This window comes from Pomacea canaliculata, linkage group LG6 (assembly GCF_003073045.1).
Source record: "Pomacea canaliculata isolate SZHN2017 linkage group LG6, ASM307304v1, whole genome shotgun sequence".
Taxonomy (NCBI): Eukaryota; Metazoa; Mollusca; class Gastropoda; order Architaenioglossa; family Ampullariidae; genus Pomacea; species Pomacea canaliculata.
The window spans coordinates 17,924,363-17,946,045 of NC_037595.1; positions in this window are offsets into that span (position 1 = coordinate 17,924,363).

Consider the following 21,683-nt stretch of genomic DNA (forward strand, 5'->3'; position numbering starts at 1 on the left):
GTTGAGCTGCTTGCACGAAGAGCCATTGAGTTCTCCTCAGCAGAGAAGATTGTAGTAGGAAACACAAAATAATGTCCTTAGGTTCTCTAACAGATCTGTTGTTGTTGTTGTTGTTGTTGTTGTTGTTCTACGTGATTACTTCCTCTGATGAGTAGCAATCCCTTCTTCTCCGTCCTGGCTACCTCTCTCTGGGTGGTGTTGCTGATAGAAAGAAGTAATTGTTTCACAGTCTCTTTTATATAACATTATTGTATGATAATACTCCTTTATATTAGCAGACGTATAAGAAAATGTTTCATAATCTTGTTCATAAAGTAAAAAATGCACTCGTGTTACTATTTAAAAAGCTCATTTTTATAAATTGGCGTAATGACAATTTACGCAGTTTTGCAGACAAAGCTAAAAAAAGAAAATGTCAAAGACTATGTGTATCTACAAATGTTTTAGTCAAGTCAATTTGCTGAGCACTTTACTGGTGCATGCTATTTTGGATGCAAAACTACATCACGATTTCTCAGTTTTTTTGACGATTGTTTTTTGTGATTACTTTCATAAGATTAACAGTCACACAGAAACAACTCTCCATGAAGTCTTGTTCGTAAGGAAAGAAATTGTTCCTCTCAATATGCATTTTTGCGAGTGTGTGTGTGTGTGAGAGAGAGAGACATTGTCCCTTAATAGTCTATCAAGTACAGTAATGAATAGAAGAGTAGTATTTATACTTTATCGAGGAGAATTATCTCTAAAGATTGTTTCTGCTTTCAAGAAGCTGCTTTTGGTTATTAAGGAAATTAAGATATTTCAGCTGCTACATTTTTTCTGTATCAGAGTTTTTGCATTGATTATGGCACTGTTGTTAAAACTAAATGGTCAGTGCCGCAAATAGCGAGCTTAAAATCCGTATCACAACAATAGAATTTGTACTCGAAATGAATGATTTAAAAACATAAAGTGTAAATAGTTTTCTGTGAATCAAGAGAAAGTCGGAACTCTTTTGTTATAAAACATTCAATCAAAGGGCAACTGAGACAACTTCAGGACCACAAGCTCACCTTGTTCGAACTTGAAAAGAACGCGCTACCTGTTTGATACTGTTTGGTACGACTGTAGTCTATGCGCTTCCCACTCTATAAATTTGTGTCAATAATCTAAAAATATACATGGCTTATCGACACATGCTTTTCTTGCACATAATATGTCTTAAAGTATCTTTGATAAGACTTGGAAACTGTGCTGTTATTTCTGTAAATAGCAAGAAAATCGACGGCAGCCCATTTGAACGGTTATTCACAATGTACTTAAAAATAAATTCTGTACGCAGTTTACATTTCCGACTCATCAATGTGCAAACAAACGTGCGCACATGTATGTGTGGTTTAGAAAGTATTTGCTCATGTCTGTGGTTTTGCTTGTGTTGGTGTGTTCGCGGGAGTACTTTTTCTACGTTTTCTTCTCTTTGTGATTCTCCGTTGATATATCCACATGTTTTGTGAAATCCATATTTTATTTAATATAATGTATGTTGAGCTTATTTGGTATCAATGTAATAATTTGTCCTCCTTCTTCGTGACTTCTTGATCATTCGGTGTTTGCTGTAGGAACTTGCCATTTTAATTGTTCGTGGGAATTCGTATTTTTACGGGTGACGACAGAGACTTAAATATGCTCATTAAGAAGGGACATTAATTTTTTTCTCAAAACAAAGTTCTGGAAACTAACAATTTTCTTCGAGAAAAGCGTTGATAAAGAAAAATGTCAAAACTTATTGACGAATGGCAGTCGTTGGAATTTGGAAAAAAGGGGACAGAGAGTGTTTGGAACAAGTCTTCGACATCGTATTGCCTAAAGGGTTTTTAAAGCAGGGGATGGCCTGGCTGGTGCACAGATGCTATAGTAAATAAGTTTAGTTAGTCACGGCACTTGATGTTGTACCCCTTGCGATCTTGTTGTTAAGGATGGTCATGTTATTTCTCTGATGGTCTTTTAAGCAGCAATAGGTTGGAAGGACACATGTTTCTCCAGTTGTCCATAGAAGAAGACTATCCTCTGTGATATCTGCCTCCGTTGTAAAATTTGTCCATTGTCTGCTTATTATTTTGAAATTATGTGCGACCGCATTGAATCGTGTAGTTAAGATTTTTTGAATAATCTATACTTTACTACATTAACATTTATAAGATACAATATTGAAGCGATAACTAGTACAAGTTTGATAACAAGATTAAAGTTTATTCCACAGTTTAAATATAAATATTTTCAACATCTTAGGCACACGTGAACTTTTTTTCAAAAGTAGTAAAACAGCGATCCTTTTTCTTTTATTTTAGTTATTTTTCTTTTATGTCTAGAGGAGAGGAAAACATAATGGTAAAGACATATTGGGCTCAGTTTTCAATCTTTTTGTAAAGACCTGGTGGATGCGTTTTTTACATACAATTCGTTTTAACTCTGACAAAACATTTTGCGAAAGATTTGTCGAAACCGGGATGAACGAAAATAATATATGAAAATATGGATAGAACTGTTCAAAGCTGGAAAAGAATTTGTCACTGCCTTAAATGTCAGAAATGTATTATAGTACGTAGTTAAGGGTTTGGGTAAAAACAGATAAATAATTTGCCATGTTACAAAAGGAATTATTGTTGCGATGTGTACAACAGACAGAACAACTAGCATTGCAGTCAAGGACGCCTGATGATTGTCATTGCTCCTGATCACAAATGCAGATGTTTGACGCCAAATCATTGCTACTTTCAGCTTCATTATAGTGATAGTCGACAAGATGATTAGGATGATAAGATTAGCAACCGGGACTGCTACGTCGAGCACTATGGTTTGCATTAGTTGAAGATATACACTGTTGTAATTAAAAAACTGTGTTCTATCAAAATACCACTTTTCACAGGTTGAATTTTTTCTCAAACTAGCTTTCACTGACAGTGGGTTTGGGATATAAAGAATCTGGAACAAGAAGAAAGAACCAGTCAGTAGTATTAACATTGTCCTGGTTCGTATTAGTGTCAAGGCACGTAGAGGAAACACGACACACACGCACCTCTCTATCGCGATGACCACACCAATAAAGCTTGATGAGGTGCGACTGCCATAGGAAACTCCGCTTAAGGAAGTCAAACAATGTATATAATATTTTTCACCTATCACATCGTTATAGAAACGCACAAGTGAAGTTATCGGAAACATTGTCAACGTACATATCACGTGCAGAAGATCGGAGAGGGAGAGACTGAAGAGGCAGAGGTTCATTCGATCCTGAAGTCCTTGCTTCCAAAACACCACACAGTTGATGATGTTTCCTGGGACACCAACAATACAAGCTGGTAAAATGCATCCTATAAACCAAATATTTTCGATAGTTTTTCGAGCTTCCTCAGTTAAATCAACGAAGAGCCAATTTTCTTTGAGAGATATGTTTTTGAGGATATCGTCCTCTTCTTGCATCGTAATGTTTATGAGAAGAGCCATTGAGATCTCATAAAAGAAAGAAGTTTCCTAATAAAGCCAAAGAAATGTGTTGACAGTCTCTAACAGACTCTTGTTTCCCTCAACGTTGTAGCAATGTCCTTGCTTTCTCTCACAAACACTAGCTCTTGTTTCTGCGAACTGTCCACGTTTTAACTTTAGCTGTCGGTGGTGTTGAAAGACATTAATATTTCACAACGACACATATATATTATTCTGATATTTACGTTAAACTATTTTAGACTTGGAGGCTAACTAGAAATTTTTTTAATCTTTGGGAAGCTACAATTGGACTCGTTTTATCATTGTTTAGACACGATTTGAGATATTAGAGTGACGACGATTTACGTACGATATTATTTGTAGGCAAACTGTTAATGTAAAGCAGACAAAATATATAAAGGTGACAATGTAGAGGATTTTATTGTGTATTTACAAGGGTGGACGTTTTATTCAGTTTACTGAGCACTTTACCCGTGCATGCTATTTTCCCTGCAAACACACATCACAGTTTTCACATTTTTAGTTATTGCTTAAGTATAAAAGCTGTCATAAGATCGAAAGACTCACTAAGAGAACCTCAATACAACTCTGACAGTAAGGAACAGATGTGAGCCAAACCTGTTTTATCTCTTCATTCATATGCGTTTGTGTGTGTGTATGTGTGTCTGTATTTGTAGGCGCTTCGTTTGTTTTGTTTACATCTTAAGAAGAGCTATAAAACAGTCTTTAGTCGTCTTATTTTACTAAGCTAATATGTTAAAAGCCTAAAAGTGGCAATCCATAGCTAGTACCACGTGGACTAAATGTGATTGTTTCTGTTGTCTGCTGGACTGCGGAGGAGCACACATATCACACATATCACACATATCACACATATCACACATATCACACATATCACATTGTGCTTGTGTCCAGTCACTAAAACCAAGGAGCCCACATCGTGGGATAGTATTTAAGTTTAATAAAACATAAACACAATAATTGTACTCAGTTTGCAAAGATTACAAATTTTATTATTAATTTAATCGAGAGTAAATTCCTTATTTCTATCTATATTTTAACTGAAAGTTAAAATCATCGCTGCTTTCATTTGTATTACATGAATAGGAAAATAAATAATGTTTATTAACAAATAGTATATTGAAAAGTGTCACCTCTTAAGTTCTACTTAAAAACTTTTGATGACAATTCTGAATTAAGTTTTGGCTTAACATTGGTCGGCATTTAAGTCTAAAGTCCTATGTACAATACCGCATGTAAACCAAGAACATAATTAGCAATGCCATACATTTTATTTAGAAATGTGTTCTGTAAAGTTATCACACTGTGCATTGCAGAAGATATTTAATAAATAATTGTAATTAAATTCATATGAGTAATTGTAGGCTGTCATTGTAGTTTTAAGTAGACGATAAATAGGATTAAACCTAGTATATAAACTTATTAAGTATTAACAGAAGTTATGAAAACATATGCTAGAATATATTATTTTTTAAAGTTGTTGTAGCAGTAATAAAAAAAAATATGTGTGTTAAGACTAGATCCTTCTTTCATTGACCTCACAGCGCTTACTGTCTATAAACAAAATATTACAAGAATATCCTTCTGATAACCGAACGCGTACCCTTACACATAAAATAGTGATCATTATAATCTGCAATATTAGAAGAAGAGATTCACTATTACAATACACGTGCGGTATATTGTTACTAGTAACTCGATTATTTTTTATGGCAGCATGTTGACAAACTCAGAAAATATATAGACTAAGCTGCCAATATAGTTTGTGAAAGCGAGCCTGTATTCACGACACCTGCTTTCGACAGTGATTAATTTTATCTAAGTATGCTTAAAAAGAAAATAATAAATGAAATATTGATGAAGTAATAATTACTAAAAAAGACTGATTTTCATTACTTCAAAAGTGTCTAAAGATACTGTTAAGAAGGACAATATTTTTGTATGTATTTTTATTATCACACACACAAATCGTTTATCACCTGTCTTCTAGTCAGACCTGATGCATATATCTCCACATCACTTGCAGTATTGTTATCATTCTTATGCAAACATGTTGATTCAATTACCAACCGCTTTTGGTGTTGAGAAAAGAAGACTAAATAGTCTTAAGAATTGTGTTTTGCGCTACACTGCTCCTTTTACAGCATTAAGAAATATTAGGCATAGCTAAACATTACTTTAGTGCTATCAGGGAAGAAACTCAGGAACTATAGATTTTAAAATTTTCTCTCCCTTTTGACATTTTCACGGGAATTTACATTAAATTTAACTATTTAGGACATAAAAGATAATATAATCATGACTAACCACAATTGTTTATCGCTTTATTTTTTGCCTGCATATTTCGTGAGGTATTTTAGGGAGTCGAAATTAGAGAAAAAAGAACTTTGGTAGGGAGAGAGAAGATACTGGGTGTTGCTGAAAATGTGCTTGGCGCGGTCCCTAGTTTGGCGAATGGACAGAACCTAGCAACAAGCATCATCTCTTGTGTTGTTGTATAGGACAGAACAAACACGTATCACGAGCCGCTGAGTAACTAGATATTGTGTGAGATGTGCGATCAAACGTGACTGCGAGGAGGTCTTTGTTTATATGTTAAATGTTGTTATTTGAGGTTTTGATTTTTTTCAAATGATGTCTCGTTGTTATCCACTATGATGGAGTGTGGTGGAGAGATCGCTGAGTGGGTTAGGGTATTGAGTCAGTCGTAGCGGACAACGCTGCAGGCAGAACTGTGTAAAGGACGCACTTGATGTGAGACGGGGGTTGCTTGGGGTTCGGCTAATGGCCGGTAGACTTTGTAATTCATTGTGAATTCCTTGTTTTTGAAGTCTCGTATTGTTGTCAAATGGTCTGATATGAGCTGCTGGTCAGAGCGATGTTAGGGGACGACGGATGGCGGGATGACTCAGTGACTCAGTGACTCAGTGACTCAGTGTTTTGTTTAGCAGTTAATGCCCTATGGTCTGGGAGGGGGATATCTTCTCTTGCACTTAGTTGCGCCCCTGTGCGATGCTGGACTACATGAGCACGTATTAATTTATTTGTTTAAGGGAGTGTTTACTTGTATGTGTATATGTAATATTTTCATTGGAGGTGGTTTTTTTAAATTATCTAACTCATTAATGTCCTCTTCATTTTCTCTTGTTGAGGTGATCAGCATTATTATTTTACCTCCGATAAATATACTTTAGCATTTTCCCTCCCCCCATGTGTGTTGTGTTTATCTGTGCGCAGATCGGCTATCTTCTCGCGCCTTGGTATGAGAGCTTGTGTGACGTGAGCGTGCTGTGAGAGCGAGCTATGCAACGCCCGATTGCGTTACGAGACAAACCAATACATTTTTGATCATCATTATTGCAACCTTCCTTTACATAAATATTAATGAAAGACGGTTTGGGAGCGATCTTTATCGCACGCTGAATATAAGCTATAGAACTAACCCAAAAGCTTTTACAGTTAACACATCCTCCCATCTTTATGTGAAACCGAAAACAATACCACAATGTTAAATTTCGTCCTTATATTTCTGACGCTTACCTGCCTACTATTGTTTGTCTCTTTATTCTTGGAAATTTTTGTTGCTCGTAGTGTTTCTTGTGTGTTATGGTGATCTTTTCTTTTCCCTTTACTTATCTGTCCGATGATTAAATGATTATTATCAAAAGCAAAAGTGCTACATGTGCAACAGAGAGGTTATGAGACCACACACACATACAACACACAATGCCCATTATCCACACAACAGACACGTCTGTTACACTATCCCCCATCTAATCAAATCATTCTCTAACAAGAAGACTACAAAAAATGTCGTGTTTACCAGTTCTTTCTTCTTGTAAACGTGTGCCTTAAAAACATCGAAACCCCTGTAAGCAAATGAAGTGCTAAGGGCTGAGACACTTGCACGTCTGTAGTCCCGGATCATGAATATAAACTTTTATTAAAATACCCTGAGACATCAACGTGCAGACCACTCAAGTAAAATCCTTTGCATCGCTGTTAAAAGCCACATTATAGACGAAACAATCATGCATTACGACTGCAGCAATATTCTCCACTTCTACAATGACGCTATGAAATACACAAAAACGAGCACACTGAAATATCAGCAAGCATACTAAAAAAATCTTCATTACTGATGTGATTAACGTGGAAATCCGGTTTAAATATTGTATAGCCGAATATATGTCAACATTGTGATGCTAATGCACATCATTTTTGAACAAATAGACAAATACTAGGTATTCTTATTGTATATTTCGACTTTAGTACCAAATACAAAAAATATCAATCTATTAATGTAAATGCCGACCGCCGTCGCAGTCTGAACAATACCGCGGAGGGAAGTATCCTTCAAAAGTATGATGCTAAAAACCAGAAACACTTTAAAGAAGAACAATGTAAACAAAAAATAAAAAATTTAGTTGTCATGACACCGTTTAGATTCGATGACATATTTTGCTTGCTTAGCTTGCTGCTTCGTGGATTTGCAAATTTCTTCGGTTAGTGAAACAATGGAAAAAAAGATGATGACACTCTTTCTTTACTGTTCCGGAATCAAAACCAAAAAATTTAGTGGCCTATAGAAAAGTATGTCTCAATGTGTGAAAAGATACACAGTAAAATACCGGTAAAAAAAAAATTATCATTGATGTTTCTACTGCTTCCGACATTAATTAACTGATAATAATTATGCAAATGTAAAAAGGTCTGTTAGTATCAGCATAAAAATAAGCAGTACAATATTAAGTAAAGTAATCATATAATTATTTCATGCATATCAATTTTCTGCAGTGATATGAAGCTAAAAAACAGGACCACTGGCCTTAGTCAACTACTCTCTATGTTAGTCTCAATACACTTACATGGTTTGCTAATATTTAATAAGAGTTGTATACATTTTAATGCAAAAAATGTATTCCCGCACATTCGGTATTTTAGGTAAACAATTATTATAACGGCTGCTCTCGTTTTGACCTTAACGTTCCTTAATGTAACTAGATAAAAATACTTTTTAAAACAATTGACTACTAACACATGTTGTTGTGCAGAGACTGCTGTAAAAAAAAATTAGCGCCTCATTACTGATCAGTTAATACTATAAATACTAACTAGTCCATTAAAATACTGGGTTATATGCCTAGTTACCCTGTGAATCGTTAACGTTGCACTTACAATATCACACTTTTCTGATAAATGCTTTAGGTCTTTGGAAACAAAACAGCTTTTAAAGACCTGACAAAACCGTTTGAACGAAAGTAGTACACAAAAGATGAACACAACTGTTGATCAAGAGGACAAGTGTGAACAACTACTTCACGACATGAAAGTGGAGTAAAAGCTTGGAGTTGTGAAGGGACTCGGTAGAAGATAGTTGCGATACGCACGTGACTACTGGAGTGGAGGTCACCGATGTAGATGACGGAGACGTAACGATTAACATTGAGGTGAGAGCCGTCCTGCTGGCTGCTGATGTTACCGGATGACAAAGTCGTCTGTTGTCGCCATGATGCTGCTGCTCTCAGCTTGTGGACAGTTATAGTGTACTGACACACACTATCACAAAGCTAAGAAATCGACTACTAAGTCAAGCACAATGTCTTTCACTACTGTGACTAATGTATTATATTGCTCATAGAACTTTCGTTGATATTAATACCCACTTCTTATTTTCATTTGTGTGTAGAGTGTAGGAACAACAAAAAAGGATAAACTAGACCGCAGGATATCAACAGAAAGACAGTTGAGCATATGATGTACCCATGGTTTTAGTTCGAATAATGTAGCAGCATTAAGTGGAAAGACAACACACAAACACCTCTCCATGCTATCACTGTACTAATTACAAACCAGAGAAACTCGCTCGTAATTGAAAAGACAAAAACTACCAGGGCAGCGGAGATCTCACCTGGTATTCTTCACCTAAAGTTTGCATCATACCGCGTGATAAATGACTTGATAGAACAGCATGTAAATGAAAAAGCAAATAAAAGAAATCGTGACGCGAGAAGAGAAGAGACACAAGTTCATTCGGTTCTTGTAGTCCCTGACGCCAGAACACCAGGAGTTGATGACACTTGCCGGAATTCCCGACAACACAAAGGAGTGTTGTCACCCACCGCCGATGAAAATGTCCAACAGTCTGTTGTATGTCTTTGCCCGTGTCAACGAAGTGGAAGATGATTTCGAGCTTTTTCTGTAAAAGCGGAGTTTGTCCCTGTTGCGGAAATATCTGTGTTGTTCATTGAAGAGCAGATTCAAAAAAACGCAATAACACAGTTTTATCCACACAAAATGTGTTAATAAGGTAAGTATATGTGCCTCAAATTGTGAAAGTATGTTTTCTAATTTGCATCGGGGCTTCTTAAAAATTGATAATAAAATATGAAGGTCCTTTTTATATCTGAATTCATAGCATATAAGTTGTACCACCATTCGATCAGTTTGACATTTTCAATAAACTTATTAGAATTTTCTCGAAGCATAAAGGAAAGGTAAAAGTTAAATAATGTACTTTTATTGAATAAATAATAAAAAATAAATAGGAAGTAGTTTGTCTTTCAAGCAGGTTATTATTTTTACAGAAGCAACATCACTTTTTAATAATGTATTTGCTGAACTTCTTCCAAACGCTGTGTTGACTGATGGTAAATATTGGAAAGAATTTGCAGAAAAATAATTTTAATTGTTGAAAAAGTATTATACTACTCGCCGAGACGTCTATTTTAGAAAATTATCGTTAGACCAAAGAAAAAGAAACGTTCCAAAATTAATCGTCTTTTGTTTACTATTGCTTCTTTGTATTTGTTTAGAAAGTAAGAGCGATAACGGTATATTATTTCAAGTCTGTAATTTTGTTTTGCTCTCTGGATAAAATCGTATACAGTTTACAAAGTGCACTACGAAGGAGGAAAATGAGGCAAAATGCGGGAAAGCAATATTTTAGTGCTTACACAAAGCCCAGCCTTCATAATGCTTATCATTAAGTGTTTTACCCATTGAGTACTATAAAGTGCATTATTTCTCCCAATACTAGTCTCCAGTTTGTCAAAGATAAAATGTATTATTTTCAACAAGGTCGTTCTTTGTCCTTCTAACATTTTTGAGGAATCTTCCACATTTATGAAATTTCTATGTGATCGCAGAACACAACCATTATTTAATAATTTTAGCATTCATTGCTTTTGATCAAAGACTGTGCTTTGGTGTGCCTTGAATAAAGTATGTTTTTACCTCAAGCTGACAGCGGCAAAACGATAACGAGCACTTGGGAAAAGGTAGAGTTTCAGAATATCCAGACTAAGTGTTATATTTTCCCACATTTTCCTCGTTAAACTGACAAGTCTTGCCCGTGAGAGAACTGCGGTATGTGAAATATAACAGTAAAGGCTAATTCTACACACAACATGTTCACATTCTACTTGCAGGGGAGCGTTAGTCTAATGTCACACATCAGTCGAATAAAATAACAATGCTCGGATCACCCCTCCAGCCAGTCCTCACCCTACTGTTTAAACAAAAAAATTCGCAACACGTAAAAAAGTGCAACTAAAAAACGGTTACTAAACAAACTAATGTCATCCAAAAAGACACACACAAACTTGATCGTCATTAAAAGAGGTCACGATGCATATGGTCCGTGCTATCCGTTTTGGTTCAATGTTACAATGCTGTCAATTCCCGTTATAATACCCTATCTACTGATAACATACATATACAGGAGCTGTTTCTTCGCTGCGAGTTCCTCTATGTCCAGTTATCCACTGCGATTGATAATTACTGGGTAGTAAGTAGAGGTGCCCTCAGTAGTTGCATGTTGCTAAAATACTATAGCCCATTTCTGACTGACACTCATGACGTTTTATGTGCTAATTGAGATTTTAATTGTCTCGCTTTTTGAACAATATCTTAGCTAATAGTCTCAGACATTCCTGCAACCTTAACTGACATTATGCATTTACTACAATTTAATAATGAAATAATAAAATAATTGTTAAAGCTATATTTTGTGTGCAGGCAAGGTTGATGTACTGTAGTCAAAGACTACGAACAACCCAAAAGCTGATCATAAAAGAAAGACTAGTGGACTAGCGATAAAACTGTATGCACCTACACATTGCAATGTCTGGTCTGACTAGGACGCCAGAGAAAAACACGTGATAAGTCTTCGCAGTGTGGTGTACGCCCCTGCCTCCAGCGAACTTCTGATCCTTGGGTCAGTCGCTGAACTAAGTGCCACAGAACAGCCAACCCCAAGCCTGCAGCTCGCCATCATGGGATTTTGGACCGATTGGCTTTCAGATCATCCACAGGTAATAATAAGCCCAAGAACTCGGGCCCTTTTGCTTCAACGCCCTGGCCAGAAAAAGAAGTAAGTACCTGACTGGGGCGGTGAAACACACCTGTCTCTCGTCTAAGCTTGACCACGTTGCCACTTTTCGACATTCATTATCAGAGTTTTTTGTCCTGCTGATTTCTCGTCTTCTTTAAGTTACGCCGTTAAATGCAACCGTGGACGTAGATACCTAAGATAGAATTTTCTGGAAAAGAATATCACTCTGTCATCATCATCTGATTTTAATGCTTATCATAGTGATAACCGACGTGAATTTTTAAAAAATGCTATTGTTTTGAAGTATATAATATTAATTTCTACGCAGGTGGATTGTTGTTCTACTGTTGCATAACATTCTTGTATTATGTATTATTTCTCTAAACTGTAGGTTGACAATGTAATCTTACCTTTAAAACTCTTCAGATCCTTGCTCAAGTCATCATGAAAGCTCTTATTTCGTTTTTGAGCTCAAGTAGTATCTTTTTTAATAGTGGCAATATCCTCTTTAAATCCAGGTGTGTTATCAACTCTCAAGTCTTCTTGCATTTGATCATGTTTTTTTGCATACTTGACATGTCTCCTTTAAAAATGACTATCGTCTGCTGTATCTTTGTGACCTCTCTTTCAAAGCTGTCAGACTATTTTTAGTTGAGCTTTCTTCTTAAAACCTTTAAGGTTCTGTTTCATTCAAATGTTGAGATCGCTATCAACAAGCAGTACAAATTCCAATGTCTTCACCTTTTGTGGCTTAATGTCCGCCATAGTCCTGTGTGAGTTGTGTCGTTGTGTCTGAGGTCTGGGAAGCAGTATGTACGTCACTTCCGCATCTCTCTGCAGCATTCGTTTCACTGTAGACGAGAGTGACACCAAGCTGCTTGTCTCCCCTGTAGGTTCGAGTTGGCCATACTGTGCCTATGTCGGCTTCTACGCCTGCAGGGTCTATAGGCACAGTCCTTGTACTGATGCTGAATTAATCTTTGCTTCCCTCCCTTGCTGCCTCGACTGTTGATAATGGTCAACTCGTAGTCACTGAGAAGGACCGTCTGCTTATGTCTGTGGTGACAGCTGCTTGTCCTTTGTCCCTCCTGAGGGACAGTTGCCAGATTTTACAGTACCTGTCACGGACAAAGGTCATTTCCGCGTTTGAATCTCTTCGTCAAGTTTCTTTGTCCAGTCAGCCAACGCCCTCTGGCTACACTCTTCTGCTTGTTGTCACCAGCGCCCTCAAGAAGCTCGGCCGTTTGGTGATTGACGTCAGCCACCTCTTTTTTGCCTCTCCCTTGCAGGAGACCTTCTCATCCCCATCGTCACCAGCGCGCCTCCAGCACTTTGATGTGATCTGCGATTGTTCCTTATTAAGAGGATCAAGGCTCTGTTGAGGGGACTGCTGGCATCTAGAGGCGATGGGCTGTACTTCATGATCGGTAGAAAAATTTGCATGGCACCGCTGACACTTTCGGCGCACATATTGCTGACACCACAATTAGTACACTTGTACTTGCCTCCTTACTCCATCACCAGACCTCACAGGTAGATTCTCTCGTTCATAGTAAAAATTGTCTGAAAAAATTTAACAAAGATGCTACAACAGTCAACGATTTCTCAACTATAAATCCTTTTGACTATGTTTTACGTGTTATTTTAATTGCATGAGAAGGACACATTGATAATTTATTTTAATTGCTTCAATCTACAGTGAGGCCCATCGAGTACAAAATTCCGAGTCGGTCTATGACAAGGTTATCTTTGAAAGCAGTCCTATATTTCCTTTATCGTATTTCCGGTAGCTCTTTTAACACAATGAAATCAGAATAATTCAGGTTTATTATTAGTTCCCACCTGAAACTGCCCTCGACCCCGCCAGGTGCACTGTAATAACTGACCGACACGTTTGAGGGCAGGAAGTCGAAGGTCTCTTGTCTCTCTCAGATACCCACCAATACTGATGTCTGGTGAAACCTGCTCATATATAACAAAAACATAACTTAACTAACAGCTATGTCAGAAGCAAAAAATAAATTATATTATTTTAACAAACGAAGATAACCCATAGAATCTGGAGCAAACATTGCTGCAGATTATTTTTAAAACTAAAACAGAAACACGTGTTGCACATTCCAGATTACTAAAAATTTAAGCTAATGTAATACGAGATTCCTTTAAACCTAATACGCCATCTCTATGATAACCCCAAATCTTTGATAGCAACATGTTGCACTGGCTTTGCTAGTTTGCGTATCAAAGATTTTATCAAGAAGTAATAAATGGTTAATGGACATCAGCCCGGATATTCAAGCATTAATTTAATTTTGTGTATATTATGTCGCGTTTGTAATAACGCCATAGCTGTAAAAGAGGTGTGTTGGACTGCCAGCAAGATAGTCTATAATCTGTAGCTACACAGTCTCAGCGCTTCACATTTTAGTATGTAAACGCCGTGATCCCTAACCTTTAATATAAATACAAACTCTAACATGCCTGGCTGCACAGGTATACAAAGACATAGTTTCTAGTCACGGTAGTAAATAAGCTCCGCCTCTTTCCGAAACAGATGTGGAGGAGAGAGTGTGTGTGTAAAAAATGTCTCTGTGAAAGTGAGAGGGTAAAGGACTGTGCCATGTGTTGTAATAAAGATTAATACTGAACAACTCACCATATGATGCATCTCAAGATCTTTCAAACAAGGAAGACACAGAGTATGAAAACACGGCAACGCTTAGGATTGCGGGCCCTTGTACGCTCCAGACACACGCTACAAATAATGTGACGTCATCAAGTGCACTTTCCGTCGCCATTGTCGTTGTTGTGTCGTGTCCACGCTAATGGTTGTGTTGTCAGTGAACGATATGCAGCAGCAACACCACGACAAGGCGCTTTCAAATGGCTGCCGACAGTTGAGTGCCAGCGGCGTCTGCACCACCAGACCTGCGGCTGCCCTACTCTCGCGGAGCTCAAACCACTTTCCTACCGGGCCTCTGTTAAGTCTACGTGTAATAAGAACTTTTAATTAAACCTGCAAACATGCACTTGCTGCAGATTATAGCTCTGTGAACCACAAACCTTAAATTCTTGCCTTGTGTGTAGTCCCGCTACTTTGCAGACAGAACACGAGCAAGTAAGGATTGAAAAGAATGCAAGGAAAGTTAGTACAATTTTTTAGCACCACTAGCCCCACGGACGTCAGGGAGCGGAAAAGGAAGTAGAAACGAAAGTAGAAAGTTGAGAAAGTGTGCGGAGAAGCAATGCAGTGATGCCCAAATGGCCATACACACATTCCCGACATTGGACGTGGGCAGAGAAAGTAGAAACAAAGCACATTTAATATGTAGTAATTATTTTATTTTGAAGCCCCACTTCTGAATTGATCCGGCTGCCGTAGAGAGGGAGCTGAATCGAAATGCGTCCATCGTAAAAAAGAAAACAAATTGAGAGACGAAGTTTTCGTTTTTTTATGTCTTTTTTTTTTTTTTTTATTACTAACATGCCGATTTCCGCAGAAAGTCTCGCGGGCCGTACATCCCTGATATATTACCAGTATTAAAAAAAACAGAGAGGGTTATGAGAATGAACCTAAAACGAGAGGTCACCGTGACAACGAAACCTGATATGTCGGCCTTATTTTTTCGTTCTGTTTTCAAAGCTCAATTGTTTGTTACATTAATTTCTCATGAGCTGATTTTATATTTCCATTGACAACATGGCTGTATAAAAAACTGCTAAATAGAAGAAAATAAAAATGTAAACACATAAATAGTAATTGAGTATAATCATTTTTATCTATATCATGGTGCGTTTCAATAAGCGTGCTAAATACTCTGCATGATCATGCTACATTATTGTAAAGGTTTAAGGCTTGAATAGTTTTTAGTGTTTATCTGCATAACAAATTGTGATCCAAGCGCTAATTTACCTAAAAATTTGGAAGTCAAATTATACGCAACATTTCAATGGAAAATGATTTTTAATAGACATTGCTAAAGAAAAGAAGACTTTTCATGGGAAGTAACTTGGACTATCCACTGGTTATTGACTTAGATCGCCTCCCTTTTCAGAAACTTTCGATTACACGCTCGGTTAAATTCGGTAGTGTTTTAAATTGTTGTGCATTATGTATGTCCAACTTTTTTCACACATCAAGAGTAGGAAAGACAATATCCAATTTAAAAACCATTTTATTCAAACATTACTTTAGATGTATTATTTATGTATTATCTGTTGATATCTTTAAACAGAGTGTAACAGATCGTGAGTTTGCTAAAAGTGCTTGCTTCTGAACCCAGAAACCAGCGCAGGTTCGGTACTGCAGCAAAACTTTCACCATCTCTGTCAAAGCAATCGGATCACTCCTATGAGGTGGGCATAGTAGAGATACGTTGTTTATTTATATATATTCACACAATAACTAGTGAGTAGTAGAGGAGGCGTTTCTGTTTTGTGTGGCGACGTAAGATCTTGTATGAAAGGTAAATAAAAATACGGCTTGGACATTGTAACGATGAACGACAGAAACAACGAATAATGTTTATGTTACCTTTAATGCAGTGCTGACATTATAATAATGTGTTGTCGACAAGAAAAAGTGTTTTTCAATTTCCCGTTTCTCTACTTCTGTAATTCTCGTACAGATGCATACACAACAAGAAGGTCCAGCTATGAACCACTCATTTAGCATACTTATCTAATCAACAGTAGCCAGCACAGACGAGAAGGATTTCACTAACCCTATTGGCCCTCTGTCCCACCTACAGTTGGCAGGGGTGCGGCCCGTTACTAATTCCACCCCTTTGTCATGCTACTAGATCTTGTCATAGGTAGTGGTAGAAACCTTAGCCGGACGCATTCACACCTCTGCCTGCCCACCTGCCCAGGCCCCCCATTACTTGTTTGTGTAGCTACTCAAGCCGTCTCCGTTAGCCCCTAATAATACTTCTTTCTGATACATACTACCCCTTTCTTTCATAACTACTTTCTGGCTTGTAGACAAGCCAAACACTGCCTAAGATGTAAGCAATATTTGTTCCATTTTTAAGTTTATGGCATGATTCTTCTTAATATTACTATTCAAAACACTGGGTAAAAAGCAACACAATTTAGTCTAGCAGTTTGTAGACAGAACGATCAACAGTTTGTTTCAATACCCTGAGAAAAATACGTCTTACCAGATCGCTGAAGCAACTTAATATCTGTCTACACCCTAATAGTCGTACAAAATCCTGTATACTCTTCTGTAGGGGGGGGGGGCCGGGCAATAATTTCATATTGTCCTGGTATTTTCTTGTGATCATAATGTACAAGCATTTAAAAAAGTTGAAGAAAACGTAATTTCTTGTAATTAAAACATCGATAAATCCAATATTCACGCGTGTGTTGTGTTTGTGTGAAGGAGAAGAGAGGTTGGGTGTGTGCCCTGTGACTAAAATACTATCGCGGTAATCATTTTTTTAATTACACACAAAAACTCTACTTTAACAAAAGATAAAAAAAAAATGTGGTGCCAAAAAATGAGCATCAACAACCTGAGAAACGCATTGGTTATCATTGATAGAAATTATTTTAAATGAGGAACAGCGTTACAATTGTTACAATGGCATGTAGTTATCAAGAAACACTTTCCTTTCTAATGTTACATTTTTATGGTTTTATTCTTTGAGAGCATCGTTGTTTATTTCTTTTGAAAGCTTACATATGTTTAAGGTCCGCAAACGATAGACTGATGTCCTTAAAAGAATAATAAAATTGAGATAACACTTACATATTAAAAATCAAGATAAGCATTTTGCCTAGACATGCAAGTCGTTTTAGATACCGAGTTAAGTTGTCTGTCTGGCTTAGCCTCGAAAAAGAAGTATGTCTTTAGCAGTTCCGTCCTTACAGGCAGTTAAACTACGTGCCCTTTGCAATCAGCATTCAGTAATACAACGTTACAGCTAAACATAATTAAAAGTATAATATGAAAAAGATGAGTTCTGATTACAAGTGTTGCATTAAAAGCAGTTCATAAACCTTTTTGCAGCTGCCTCGTGAACGAGGACGTTGGCCTACTTAAATCAAACAACTCTTTTGTATTTCAGTTTAAATTACTGCGCGGCTATAATTGTTAACAATTAAAATAATAAAAACATCAATGTCAGTGAACGCTCAATATATGTTCTTGTTGTACAAATTAGACGGCGTAAACCTGTGCTAAGGCTATACTATAAATAATTGTAATTATTGCAAAGTTTTTTCCACTTAGCACAGTGTACAACTATACATAAAAAGTCAGTTAACGACAAACGGGTTCACAAGTTTAGATTATATCAATAAGAAAGTAAACTGACTAGTGTCTCGTAACGTTGGTGGTCTCGCGTGGTGCGTGGTGGGTGGAGGTGGTGGTCGGCTCAAAAAGGTGTGGCTGGTGGTGTTGGTGTTGTTGTGTGTGGTGTCGTGCCAGAATTTTCAGGAAATCCTGGACTTATCCTAATGAAGCGGAAGTAGCAGGGTTGTGGAAAACACGCCACTGTCTTACAAAGCGTCTTATCCTAGGCCCAATAACAAATGTGGAACTACAGCTGTAAATCGTTACTAGCCAGTTTAAATAATGCGTCATAAATCTTGCAAGTAATCAATTTTCTAAACGATTATTTTTATCTCTGTAAACTAAATATTGCTATGTTTAAAAACCTTGCGAAACCTGGCGGAACAAAGTAGTACACAAAAATGTGAAACACAACTGTATAGGAGCGCGTATAAACAAGTGCATTTCACTGTCATGAAGTGGAGAAATAACTGAGAATATCAAAGGGTCTGGAGAAAACCAGAGATCGATACACCACGTGCCACTGGAGCGAAAGTCAAATGTAGATGATGAACAACAATTAACATAGAGTGGAGAGCCGCCTGTTGGCTGCTAATATTTCGATTTCAACGTCAAGTAGTCATTTCTCTCCAGGCAGCTGCTGCTCTTAGTTGTTAACTGTCACCGCGTACTGACACACACTATCAAAAAGCTGATAATCGGACCAACAGTTTCAACAAAATGTCTCCAAAGTTTTAACTAATATGAGAACTAGTTGATAAAACTGAGAACGAAGCAATAGACCACTGCGGCACTGTGTTCTGTTCTAGAGAATCCAGTGTTAAGGAAGCGAATAAACCAAATACAAAATTTTAAAAAAGTATAAAACTAAAAGTATTATTGCCACCATGGTTCTTGTTCGATGTGTTACGTTAGCCTTCAGTGGAAAATACGCAAAGCATCTCTCCATCGATATCTCGGCAATAAACCCGGAGGTAAGGCTCGTAAGAGACTAGAAAGATACAGGCAAGACTGAATATACCTCGTCTTTCACTGCCTGAAGTTCATCATAAAGTTTTATAATTGGCAAGGAACATCTACAAAGGAGTCAGCCGTGAAAGAATCCGTGAGCGCGAGGGAGAGACCAAGTTTTCGTCTGTGTCCCTGTCGCCAGACCCCAGCAGTTGATGAGTGTTGCTGGACTGCCGAGTGTTTGTTTGATTGTTGTCGAGACAGTAAACACACTGTTACTCATCTGTCTGTATCTCATTGTGGGGTCTTGTGGAGAAGTATACCAGTGTACGTTCTTCTCTAGAACATTTCTTGTCTGCTGTCAAATAGTTCTCCTTGTGTCAATTGAGAATAATTATTACAACTTGAATCTTTTTTAGCACACGATTCGTCTGTTCAATAAGATGTGTTGAAAATCTAGAGTTTTGTTCTTTCAAAGCAGGCGTGACGCTAACAATTAAACAATGTAGATGCGCCTGTTTATATAGGCGAAGTGGAGTAGAATTTTAAATAATAATATAGTAGGTGTAAACAACATTCTGTTCGTAGTATGGTCAATATAGTTATGAAGCAAAAGTACTTGTTAATGGTAACTAAGAAATAACATTTTATTTTTATTAATAAGATATGAGAAATTGGATAGACTTTCCTTTTTCCTAGCGTATTATTACTGCAGTGAGCAACTCTATTTTGGTTATTCTTCAATTGTTCTACGTTATTTAAAAAAAACTTTATTTCTTGTTGAACTTATTCTGAAAATTTTTGTGTTAAATTTGCTGCAACACATTTTTGTCAAGAAACTATTGCAACACGAGCTAACGATAATGTAATTTAAAATTAGAGCAAATTTCTGAAACAATTCTTTTTTTCGTTCAATTTTTCTAATTTTCCTTCAATTTTTGTGGGTAAGATGATCCGCCTGTGTGTATTTTATACTCACCTCACCACTACAGTGACCTACAACGCGCACGTACGCATGCACGCAGGCACGCAATACACATTGTTGCTGAGCGTTGTTTTTTTTTTTTGTTTTTTGGTTTGTATGCCTCGACCATCGCACTGTGTGAGGAGTGAGATCTTAAGCAGAAAAATAAGATGGGGATTGGATATTGCAATCACCTGGAGCAAAGAAGTAGAAACAGTGTAAGAGATCTATTAATGTTAGAGTTGGTTCGTCACAATAATTTGTGACCCTTCACGACGAACTGGCTTTAGTCGGAAAATTTAATTTGACCTAATTAAAAAATTTTTTGTAAGGGATTCTCATCATCGTAGTCGTCGTCGTGCGTCGTAATCATCTCATCGTAACCGTCTCCCATCTTCAATTGTCGTCGTCAAGTGCCAAGTACTCAATGCTTAGTTTTTCTGTAAGACCTTATAAAATTATGATTATTTACACATGTCTTTGCAGCAGTCATTATAAGATAGATTTTTTTTTCTTTCTCTCAAACGCAAGAGTTAACCAATAGGTTTTCATTGGGTTCTTGGGTATGAGTTCATGCAAATGGAGAAGCCAAGTAACATTAGATTTGATCAAGTACCGACTGTTTACCTTCTTAACTTATCATATACCACCTAAAACATACCCTGATGAGGTGATTATTTCAGCACTCATAAGGGAATAAAATCCATGTTAGGACAATCCATGACGGGTCAAAGTTTCTGCCTTATTTAGTACTATGCACACAGGCGATGTGTTTTTAACACAACTGTTGGCATTACAGTGCTAGAGAAATCCCAGTGAGAATTTTAATTTTTCCAAAAAACGCGACGTAGGAAAAAGGTTTACATCACTCTGCAGTTGACTCGGGTCATTATTCAGCTAATATTTTCTCTGTTAGTTTTTGCTCCAGATTTGCATTCAGTTTTCTTGAAAAGGGGTATGACTGAGTAACTGGTGCCAATTTATTGGGGATTATAGCGTTTCAGATTCTTGAAAGAGAGTGTATTGTTTCTTCGATAAGTTGCTTCTGATAGTTTTAAGCAGCGTTTAAAATATATATGTTTTAAGCTTAGAACTCTTAATATCTTTCATAACTCTTCGCATTTCTCTTAAAATTACTTCTTGTTTTTTACGTTAAATACGCTCTTTACTGCAACTCGCCATAAAAGGAGTGTAATGTTTAACTGCATTTATTTATTTAAGATTGTCCGTTAATGAGATTTCCAAGTTTTTCAAATGCTTAATTTTTATAGTTTTTTTTTTAACAAGAGGATTTTTGACAGCTCAATAAATAAGTGAAGCAATGAGGCAAATAATGTAAAAGCTTATTTTACTAAGAAAATAGTTTTGCGCCCGGAGGTACCCTTTTAATTTTTCCAGTTCCAACAGTTTTTTACGAAAATGGGTCATTTCTAGACAAACTAGCGATGATGCAAAAAAGCATTTTTAATACATTTTTACTAAAGACGAAAATACAAACTAAAAATTATAGCTTAATTATTGATTTGGAAACTATTTGTATTTGTAATTTATAAAATGGAAATCGTTCATGGGACTTCGTCAGTGGGAACTCGCTTAGAATTGCTGATAATTTTCTTTTTTTTACATGT